This window comes from Nicotiana tomentosiformis, chromosome 11 (genome assembly GCF_000390325.3).
Source record: "Nicotiana tomentosiformis chromosome 11, ASM39032v3, whole genome shotgun sequence".
In the NCBI taxonomy this organism is placed as follows: domain Eukaryota; kingdom Viridiplantae; phylum Streptophyta; class Magnoliopsida; order Solanales; family Solanaceae; genus Nicotiana; species Nicotiana tomentosiformis.
Window position 1 is genome coordinate 108725526 of NC_090822.1, and position 12254 is coordinate 108737779.

Genomic DNA, 12254 nt, shown 5'->3' on the forward strand with positions numbered 1-12254 from the left:
ACTCGACTATTATGCCTACGGGCTATATTTCTTCAAGATCGAACCATTGACAACTAATAAGACTAGGGCTACATCGCTCCAAGTTTGAGTAAGCGCTCGCTCGGTTACAGAGGCTACGAAGTCCAAATTTGATTAAGTTGTTTAAATCATTATGAAAACATTCATAAGGTGTGAATAAAGTCCTCACAAGACAGGAAACAAAAACAGAAGCAAGTCGGCAAAAAGGGAGATATGTCTATATACAAATTTATCTGCATGGATGATTACAAGGTAAAAACAAAGAACTAAACTTCTCGGTCAGGAGCGGTCTCTTCTTTATCAGGCTCCCCCCCCCCCCCCATTTTCGGATCCACTCTTGCTCCCATTGTCATCGTCATCGCCATCAGAAACCAGAGCTTTAGCATCGGCTTCGAGTTCTTGGCCTTTTTTTATCTCTTCAGCGAGATTGAAGCCACGAGCATGGATCTCCTCGAGAGTTTCCCTTCTGGATCGGCACTTAGCAAGTTCGGCGACCCAATGCGCTCGAATATCGGCGGACTCAGCTGCCTCTCTTGCCTGGACTTGGGCAGCTTCAGCATCGGCCCGATAGACGGCCACGAGCGCATCCGCATCCGCCTTTGCCTTTTCGGCATCGGATTCGGCCTTGGCAAGTACAGAGGCCAACCGATCCTCAAGCTCCTCAATTCTTCTTGCTTGAACCAGGCTTTTTTCCTTCATTTTCTGAAGTTGGGTTTCGGACTATGATAACTGGGCTCGAGCAGTCTCTTTTTCTGCAGCAAAGCGGTCCATACCTTCTTTCCACCGCAAAGACTTTGTTCTTATCACGTCGACCTCCTCACGAAGCTTCCCGATCATCTCGATTTTTTGCTGCAGCTGTAAGACCGAAATGTTAGCTATCGTTCTAGTATCAAGCCCATAGGCTTCAAAAGCATCATTACCTGCTCAGACAAATCGGTTTGATCTCGATAAGCCTTGGCCAGCTTAGCTCGGAGGTCTTTTATTTCCTCTTCTCTCTACCCTAGGGAAAGTCTAAGGGAGTTCCTCTCATCAGTAGCCCGTTGCAGGTCGGCCACGTATCAATGCAGCTCATTCTGGGATCGAGAACATTGTTCTCGATGAACTGCCACTGCCTACAAAGAAACAAGAAACGTAGTTAACGAAAAACGAACATGAAGATAGTATCGACAAAATAATTTTAAAATCTCACCTGATTCAAAGCCTGCCGCAATCCGTGAAAAAGATTTGATTCATCACCAGCATCGGCAACGTCCTCAATACCGGTAAACAGATCACGAAAGGGATATTCTTCATCGTGAGGCCTGTCCAAATTGAGGGCTTCCAGAGCTTGAGCTTCCCGAATCACCCCTGCGGAAAAAGCGGGAAAGGTAGGCGAATCCTTGATTGTTGCTGCCCCAAATGAATCGCCTAGAGCATTCTCCTCGGTTCGAAGGGGTTCGAGGGCCTCTTCGGTCATATCCCCTACCGGTTGACTCCGATGAGATGCGTCTTCGATATCCGATATTTTGGGGACTCTACCCGAATCTTTCTCCGGTATATCTTCAGTTCGAGGTAGAGCCTCATGGAGCATCATCGATCCAGCCAGCGATGAGACATCGGTGGTTCTCTTCGTTCGGACTGCCAGCGCGGACTCATCGTTCTCTTCTTCTTCTTCTTTATCTTCATCCCTTAGACGCAGAACGGATTCCGCGGTCAAAGGGATGACATTCTTGTTCGGCTTACGAGCCTTCCTCTTCTTCGATTTTGGATCTGCGGGAACCGAAGCTCTTTTCCTTTTATTTTCCTTCACCGACTTTGGGACAGAGGCCGAAATTTCCTCCTCATTGGACAAGGGCCTCAAAATCGCGTCTTTACCCAAACCTGCATATGGAAAACCTTAATAAAATATTTTGAAAACCGCCTCTTCAGATCATCAAAGAGTCCGAGAAATGAGCTTACCGTGATTTTTGGCCTCCCACCAACCCTTTCACAAATCACGCCATGAGCGCTCGGCGTATGTGGAAGTCGAAACAAGGGCTCGTACACAGTTCTTGAGATCGGATTGCTCCGGGCATCCAGGGAACCGCTACATCACAAAAAAAAGGGGTGTCGATGAGAGAATAAATGAAAGAAGAAAATAGAAGTAACAGCAAGATCACACTTACGTTTCATATTCCACTCCTCGGGAAAGGGCATCTTTTCAGTCGGAATCAGGTTCGAAGTCCTTACTCGAACAAACATGCCCATCCAACCCCGGTCCCTGTCCTCGTCAATACTCGAGAACATAGCCTTGGTAGCCCGACGCTGGAGTTTTATTAACCCTTCTCGAAATATTCGAGGACGGTACAATCGGATAAGATGATCGAGGGTGAATGGCATCCCCTCGATCTTGCTCACAAAATATCGGGTCAAGATAACTATCCGCCACAAAAAAGGATGGACCTGAACTAGGGTTACCTGGTATTGTCGACAGAAGTCAATAATAATGGAATCAAGGGGACCCAAAGTGAAAGGGTAAGTATACACATTCAGAAACCCTTTCTCGTAAGAAGTGATATCTTCGTCGGGGGTAGAAATTATTATTTCTTTCTCACCTCAATTGCAATCCTTCTTTAGCTGTTCGAGGTACTTCTCAGTTATCGAACACATGTACCTCGATACCGGCTCACACCGGCCAGGGACTGATGAACCTTTATCGACCTTAAAATCTGAAGTAAGGACACACGCCCCGGGAACACACTCCTCAGGCCGTGGTTCTACCGGTGTTTCATCGGCGGCACACTGTGAAGATGAAGCCTTCTCTTTCTGAGAAATGGTTTGCGATGTTTTCGCCATTTTCGAATTCAAAGGTGAGGAGTTGAAGAAAGTGACAAAGATTTGGTAGAATTGAAGAGGGATTTTGCGGAAAGAAATTACAAATTTACAAGTAAGTTGGAGAGTACGAAGAAGAACTTGGGAAATTTGGAAGATAGAAGATGTAAAAATGGTAAAAGATAAAAGAAAGGGTTATTTATAGGTTCAAGCGATGGCGGTTCAGTATCAACAGTGGCCGACCACCGCTTGACATGCATTAAATGCCTTGAAAGGCTAAACCGACGGGACAGCTACCAAATGTGTCATGGTTGAACCCGATGGAAATGACAGGATATAATCCGATCGAGCTGTTAAAAAATCATATCATTTCTCGCCACATTCTTTCTGAGAAACGAGGGGGCTATCTGTATACGGTCGAAATACATTTCGGCCTTAGCACGTCCGATCGAGTTCGAACGATGATTTATCGAAGTAAGATCCCGAAGGTAGAACAAACTAACCTCGAACCTGGGGAGGTCGATCCGTGTCGAGTTCGATATCATTATCGAGCTCGAATCAAAATCGAACCATGATGCAGAGTAGATCTATCATGCTGATAATCTAGAGACCAACCAACATTGACCTCGAATCAATTCGAGGGCTCGAGCCAGGATCGGGCTCGAACCAAGATCACGAGTTCGAGCCGAAATCAAGCTCAAACCAAAATCGAGGGTTCTAAGCAAGATCGACCTCGCAGACAAAAGCCGTTGCAATCCCACTAGAGAGAATCTTGGCAGAAATTATGAAAAAGCTGACTTATCATGGGTCTCCCACTGAATGTTTATTTTATTATGCTTAGAGCCAATCTCTCCACTATAAAAGGACTTGGTTATTATTTCTGTAGGACAAATTTTTCTCAGGCTTACATTGTAATAAAAGTGCTATATTCTTCTACATTAAAGAATTGTTCCTTCAGATTTCTTAGATTGATTCTATTTGTTGAATCCTAAGATTCATTGTTCCTGACAACCTTATCTATTTCGCATTCTCTGCAATCTATATTTACATTTCTATTGATCCTTACATTTTGTGTTAAGTTACGCCACATATCCTCGGAACTGCGTATAAATTCAACTCTATCCATTTTTCGGGTAAACAAAAATCTTTCTTTAAGTTTCTTGTTTCATTTTTGAAATTTTCCCCCTGATGAACATTTTCTTTGTAAAGCCCATTGTTTACCGTTGCCCAAAACAATAAGGGAAAACTACACAGTAAAGTCGCTTTTAAAAATAATAATCGATAATTAATATATATATATATATATATATATATATATATATATATATATATATATATATATATATATATATATATATATATATATATTATTTATTTATTTATTAATGTATAACAGGCATATAATTTTCATATTTTATACATATGTTTTATATATTTGGCTAGTACATATCATTATTTTTGACAGACTGGCCAAATATGTAACTTGCCCAAACAACAATATTTACCTCGTTTTGTAAAGGCCAAGAATCACTGTTGTTCGCCTCAATATTCAGATGTCCAGTGATAGTTTCTGCGCTATTCCTATCGTTGTTACAGAATTGCTATGTATACTATTATTTAATGTCACTAATCACTTTCTTTCATTAACTTAATGATAAACCAAATAAATGAAAAATATAAATTGGACAAAAAAAATATAAAATAGCATAGATAGACGTGGAAAAATGAAAAAATAATTAATTTATATGTTTTCCTGTACTCTTCATCATCCGCTTCTTGTTTGTTTCTTTAGTATTCATTTATTTGTTCTATTTTTTCTATTATCGTTGAGTTAATAAGAAAATAGCATTTAGCTGTCAAATAATGGTATGTGAGGTTATTATTCGTAAAAGTGGCACATAAAGAGTCAAAGAAGATACAGAGCTCACTAGTCAAATCATCACATTGCTCTAGTGTTCCTGCTTCTTATTATTGTAATTTTAAATAAATACACTACAATAACAAACAACTTATATTTGGTGTATATGTTTACCACAGTGAAGAGAAAATTTGTAAAGCTAAAGGAAGCTCTGAAGTACAAAACCATGTGATTTGAGTAATTTGTAATGTAAAATACAGTTGTAATAAAAATCCAAATGTTATATGCAAGATCAAAAGCTAAAATTTAGTGTCAAGTTTGTCTAAAAGTCGTTGCCATTTCAAGATTTTAAATTTTATCAATATGCCAACGATTTAATTAGCATTACATTGATTTTGGCTAGAGAACAATTTTGATATAATCTAAAGCTAAAGTGATGCACTTAGGATAGCTGTTTGACTCAAAATTTAGATCTAGGTTTAACCAATTATATTTAATAAAATAGAGTCAACCTTAGCCAATATTAATGTCCAAAAGATATATTAACTGATTTTGTAGCAATATAATATGTACATTATCTGAATGGCAATAAATGTTGACAATACTAACAATATCCAGTGACTCAAAAAGAAGGAGATAGCATTAACTAACAATAAATAGCAATAGATGGCATTTAAGTAAATAAGAACGTGTGAGTCACCCGAAAAGGAATAGGATCTGTGGATATTCCTTCTGACAATGATGAATGATTAATGAGCCTTCAAATGTTCATATTGTTCTTGGATCGAGTGAAAAGGTTAGGCATGAATCTTAAGAAAAAGTTATTTGTTGTATCTTTGCAATAAAGTTAAATTCTATATAGAAAGTCAATATGTATTCTTACAAGTGAACATCTTATGTCCCCTATTATTATGTTCCTTTCTATTTATAGGGAAATAAATCTAAAAACCTTAATAGTAAAAGTCCTAAGAATATACACTAGAATATTCTCTTTTGTGTCTTCTCCTAAAAACTAGCCGTTATAAATCTGTCTAAGATGTTCGACCTCAACCTTGATCAACGATGGCTTCTCGACCTTGGTCTTCACTCACTCGTCGACCCCACCCTTCATCTCTTAAGGGAACACTTCGATCTTGGACAAGCCTTTATTGAAGTCGTACTGATAATATGTGGCAGCCTACGGAGGCTCTCTTAATGCTGACACGACTTATTCATATCAAAGATAATTTTTGGCCCATACAGTTATCCATTTGGCGTCGTCTGTGGGGACTTCTTAGCTAATCTTTTAGTTTTTTTTAGATTTATAACTCACGTGAGTTGCTAACCTAACAAACCACAAGGTTTTTTTCTTTCTCTGCACGTACGGAAATTTACATAGCAGATAACCAAGGAGACGGGAAAAACGTGACAGGTGACATCCCCGACAACCTCATGAACGCTATCAACGAGAGTTATGAAATGTTGGGCGATGACGTGACACCCACTGCCCCCTTCCCCTCCCCCATGCGCGAGAGGTCGCCTCCCCCCATTGTAGTACGATAAAACCAAATCGAAAAGGGGCCTCCACGTCCACAGGAGAAGGGATGCCACCGGCCATGAAAAGGCTCCTCGAAACATGGTTGACTGAGACATTAGTAAGAGTGCTCAACAAACAAGCTTTATGCACGACCATAGAGACCTTAAGAGCCCACATGGTGCAACGAGCAGATGAGCAGGGAAACCAACCAAACCCTTCAATGCCAGGTACAACTCATATTGTTACTAACAGTGCAGGTGAGGGCGTCCTCACTGTTGTTCTAAAAAGAATGGAAGAAATGGAGAATGAGAACAAAAGTCTCAGAGACCAAATGAAAAAATACCAAGAACGGTTCGACAATATACCGGGTGCCCCTAAACTACTGCAAAAGAGGGAGGCCAGCAGGTTCGTAGAGCAGTCGTATAGCGAGGAAGCAACCCCACATGCCATACCAAAGACCTTCTAAATTCTGCCAAATCTCAGGATATATGACGGAACAACCGACCTCCAAGATCACATGACTTATTACGTCACCGCCTGTAACGACACGACTTATCATTTTAAAAATTTATGCCCTATTCTGCAACTAAAGGTCTCGATCAGCTTCGTAATATATATTATGACCCGCGGGTGTGGTCGAGTTTGGTTTTCAAAATATTCGGAATTAAATTAAAAGATCAATTCTCATTTTTGAAGCATAAATGGAAAGAGTTGATCGGAGAGTTGACTTTTGAGCAAACGACCCCAGAATAAAATTTCAATGATGTCAATAGCTTAGTATGATGATTTCAGACTTAGGCGTATGTTCGTATTTGGATTTGAAAGTCCGTAGGACAATTCGACGTATTTTGGCGAAAGTTGGAAAAATAGAAGATTTTTGGAAAGTTCGACCGAAGGTTGAATTTTTTATAACGAGGTCGGATTTCGATTTCGAAAATTGGAATAGCTCCATTACGTCATTTAAGACTCGTTGCAAAATTTGAAGTCATTCCAGATTGATTTAATACGTTTCAGTGCAAATTATAGAATTAGAAAATTTCATAACTCATAATTCGATTCGAGGCGTGATTCATAGATTCGACATTGTTTGATATGATTTGAGACCTCGACTAAGTTCGTATCATATTTTGGGACTTGTTGGTATGATTTGACGGGGTTCCAAGGGCTTTGGGTGTATTTTTGGATCATTGGTTGAGAGACTAGTAAAGTTAAGAAATTTAAAAGTTTGACCATGATCAATATCGGGTGTAGACGACCTCTTTTCAATATTTTGAGTATGCGAGCAGGTCCGTAGCGTGTTTTATGATTGAAAATCATATATGGTTTGTGTCGAGGAGGTTGCGGATGAGTTTCGGGGTGGTTTCGGATCATTTCAGAGAAGTTTGAGTTTGCTGATTTCTGGTGAGATACTATTCATTCACAATTGCGAAAACTGTTCATTGAAGGTTACTTTTCTTTCGCTATTGTGATGATTTTCGGATTTTAGTGAAGTTCGCAATTTTGAACTATTTATCGCAATTACGATTCTTTTTGGATTTTAGTGAAGTTCGCAATTGCGAACAATGTATCGCAATTCCGAACAATGTACCGCAATTGCGAACACTGTTCATGGGAGGTACTGTTCATTCACAAATGCGAAATTTTTGTCCGCAAATGCAAACCTGGGCAGAAACATAAGGATTGAAAATCTGTCATTTCTTCATTTTCGATTGAAATTTTCGGAGCTCGATTTTTGGGCGATTTTGAGGATTTCTTCACAAGCTTGACTGGGGTATGTGTTCTATATCCGAACGTGATTATATTTAATGAATCTATGATTTTATTCATCGTTTAATTCGAGTTTTAATAGAGAAAATTGAGGTTTTTGTAAAACTTTTCAAAAAACAAATTCAAGATTTGGAGGATGATTTGTTATTGGAATTCGATAAAATTGGTAGGGTTAAACTCGTATCGGAATGGGTGTTTGAATTCCGTAAAACTTCTCTCGGGTTCCGAGAGGCGGACCCCGCGTTGACTTTGGTTGACTTTTTAATGTGAAATTTTAAGTCAATAATTTATTATCCGGAATTATTTTCGATGAATTTAAATGAAATTATACAATTAATTTGGATAGATTTGAGCCGCCTGGAGGTCAATTCAAGCAAGAAAGCTATTTTGAAATATCGGCATAACTTCAAAAAGGTAAGTATCTTGCCTAACCTTGTGTGGAAAATTTTTCCTTAGGCATTGTATCTTATTTTGAAATTGTGTGATTGAAAATTATTTACTCGAGGTGACGAGTACGTACTTAGTTTATATGTGCAAATTATATCGGTTAAAATTCGTAGACACCCTTATGTATTAAATTGAAAAAATATTGGAACTTATTAAATCCCTTATTTGTCATGCCTCTTTTCCTTGTTTGCTAAGGTTATTTTTATATGATAATTTGGTGTGATTGCCAATTATCTTTTATGTGAATTCTGTGTTTGTTGAGTTTCTATTTCGTGGATATAATTTTATTACGAATTTTCCATCTGAAAATAATTTATTAAATAATTTTAAAAGGAGGCATTAATCTATTTGCTAAAAATTTAGATTAAAGAAGGCGTTGTTCCTTGATGAATTACTTTTCAACTCATGTCATTGAAATTAGTATTGAGTTATAAAGGTCGTAAATCATATTGAGGCGAAGTGTTAAATTGTGAAATATTATTTTGTTGACTTTTTTACTCCCGGATATTTTGTTAAGATTTTTGTGCGCATTATGGCTGAGCCGTGGGTTTCTTATTGTGAAAAAATAATGTATTGTTGATTTTTGTGGCAAATTATAATATTTGGGTACCTGATGTGCAATTTGTGATATGTTATAATATTTGAGCACTTGACGTGCAATTTGTGATATGTTGTGATATGTGAGCACTTGAGGTGCAAGTTGTATTATGCTGTGATATTTGAGCACTTGAGGTGCGATTTGTGAAAAATTGTGATATCGATACACATGCGGTGATATAAAGTCAGGGTATTGAAACGCATGCGGTGAGATAAGGGTGGCTTGAAATATGTGGCTAGTAGGAGAACTACTAGAAGTCATGCGGTGTGATAATGGTGGCTAAAACGCGGGATGCTATTTCGAAAAAAATAATTTCTTTAAAATTAAAGGTGAAAGCTCCCGCGGTGATATAAGGAAATAAGATATTGTGAATTTATTTATGATTTGGGACAACGAAGCGGTACCTCGGGAATGCCCTGTTGATATTTCTTTATTCTTGTCTTTGGTGATTTTGTTTCATTTAATATATAAATTTTTGTCTTCTTCCGTGATGTACTAGTTGACTTTATTATTATGTGTTTTGTGTTCCTAGTTGTATTGTGTTGGCTTTGGCTTTTTAGCACGAGACTCTGAAGAAGTATATTTCTAATTTTTCTTACTGATTTTCGATGATTGAGTTGTTTAAAATAAAAGAAATTATTATTATATTTAAAATTAAATAGTTTTACATCCAAATCAGTATTTTATCTGATGCTTTAATTTAAGTGCAATGTTATTTTCTTCACCCAAAGGATTTCTAAAATAAATTCATTTCTTTGTTGATTTCTTACTTGATTTAAAAATTGTAAACTTACTTTATTGGAAATAAATTGATCATGTGATCTTATATACATTGATATTATTGCCACGTGAGTTGTCCGTACAGTGGGCTGAGACCCATATTTTTATGATTATCAAATGAGGTGTCACAAGGTAACTTTTATTTGAAGGAATTATATTCCAAAATATTATTTGAAAGAATTATAGTTGAAAGATATTTATTTGAAAGAATTATATTCGAAAGAAATTTATTTGAAGGGAGTATATTTGAAATATATATTTATTTGAGAGGGTTATATTCTAAGGATTTTTATTGAAAAAATTATTTTTGAAAGATTCATACTTGAAGTACTTACGTTGGAAAGACGTATATTTGAGGGACTTGATTGATGGTTGTATTTGTGTTCCTTATTCGTTTAAGAAATATTTGTGGTGTTCTTGTTGCCTTGTTGTTTATATCATTTATTTATTCTTGTTTTCATCATTGCCATTTGTTTATATTATTATTATTATATATTGTTACACTGCACAGGTTAATTGATTAGTGAGTGCCTTGACTGTACCTCGTCACTACTCCACCGAGGTTAATCTTGATACTTACTGGGTATCGACTGTGGTGTACTCATACTACACTTCTGCATATTTTTTGTAGAGAGCCAGGTATTGGAGATATCGGACTCGGACAGAGTTATAATGTGATCGCAAGGATTCAAGGTAGAGTTGCTTTGTCGTCGCAGCCCCTTGGAGTCTTTCCATTTTATCGTACTGTCAATTATTATTCGAACAGTATTGTATATTCGATTTCCTTGAGATCATTTCATGTATTCAGTTAGAGTTTGTGATTCAGTATGACCAGTCTTGGGAGGTTGTATCATTATTTCTGTTGGTGGTTTCGATTATATATGTAAAAAAAATGGCTTGAATTATTGTTATAGTCGGCTTATCTAGTCTTAGAGACTAAGTGTCATCGCGACGCCTGTGGTGGGATATTGGGTCGTGATACCGCCGTGAATGGCAACTATCTCACCAAGGAACATGTGTCATCTATTTTGCTGAAGAAATTTGGCGAAACCCTCACTGGAGGAAAGTTAACATGGTATTCACAGCTACCTACCTGCTCCATATAGACCTTCGAAACAATGGCTGATAATTTCGTGAAGGCGCATGCCGGGACCAAGAAAGCCAAAACAAGAGTAAACGACATCTTCGCCATCAAGCAATCCCTAGGAGAGGGACTAAGGAAATTTCTTGCCCGATTCAACAGGGTAAGGATGACCTTACCAAATGTATCTGAAGGGATGGCACTCCCAGCCTTTCAGAACGGGTTGAGTAGAGAGGGTTCAAGAGCAACCGGAAAGCTACTGAGCCGGTTGATGAAGTACCCTCCGACCACTTGGGATGAAATCCATAATGCCTATTGTACCAAAGTCTGGACAGATAATGACAACCTCAATGGGCCAACCCGACAGCTCATCTCGATACAAGCCGAACCCAGGAGAGAATGAATAGATAACAATATAACATGAGTAGGGATCACCCAATCTCACGACCAAACAGGTGTGATCATGTAATATTTACCCTACCAAAACATTCCTACAAAATTAATAAATAAATTATTCATATTTATTTTTTCTTAGGATTTTGGTTAATTATTCGCAATTATTTGCATTTAGTTGCATTTCTCACGCATTTTTAGCATTTTTGAAATCATAGAAAATAATAAAATATTTAAATCCTCATCATATATCATTATTAGGTTTTTATTGAATTTATCACTTCATTACATGATTTGATCATATTATTAGAAGAAAATCACAAAAATGGTTTATTTTTGATATTTTTAGTTTTAGCGTTAAAATTAGTGATTTTTCCTTTAATAATTGAAGATTAACTAATTATGCAAATAACACAAATAGATAGTTGATTTAATTTTACAAATTAAGATAATTTAGCACTTAATTTAGGATTTGTTTAAATTAAATAGATTTAAAAGTTGATTAAACAAAATAGGTTAGCCTAAATTCGGACTAGGCCAGTGTAAAACTAGCCCAATCCCCAAAATCTAGCCCAAACACCTGAGCCCAATACACAGAATTTGGTCCGCCCCATCACTAAACCAAACGACGTCGTTTAAGTGCCAGGCGATCCTGGCCGTTGATCTTCACAAGATCTAACGGCTCGGAACTCGCTTGTCATTTTGTATATAAATGTCTAAACGACTCCTACACCCCCTCATTTCGTCCCTCCCTTCTCTCATATCTCTCTCTAACCCTAGAGACGACCCCGTCTCTCACCTCTCTCTAACCAAACCCTAGCCGCCCCAATACGCTTCCCTCACACCGCCGCCGGAAATCGCTCTACGGCGGTGGTGGATCTCCAAAGCCACCCAAACTTACCCTAAATACTCTCCTCACCCTCTAGGATCCCACCATAACAACCGATTTCCCAAAAAAAACCTCACCAAAATCAAAAGATTTTAGATCTTAGATCCTAGAAACCGT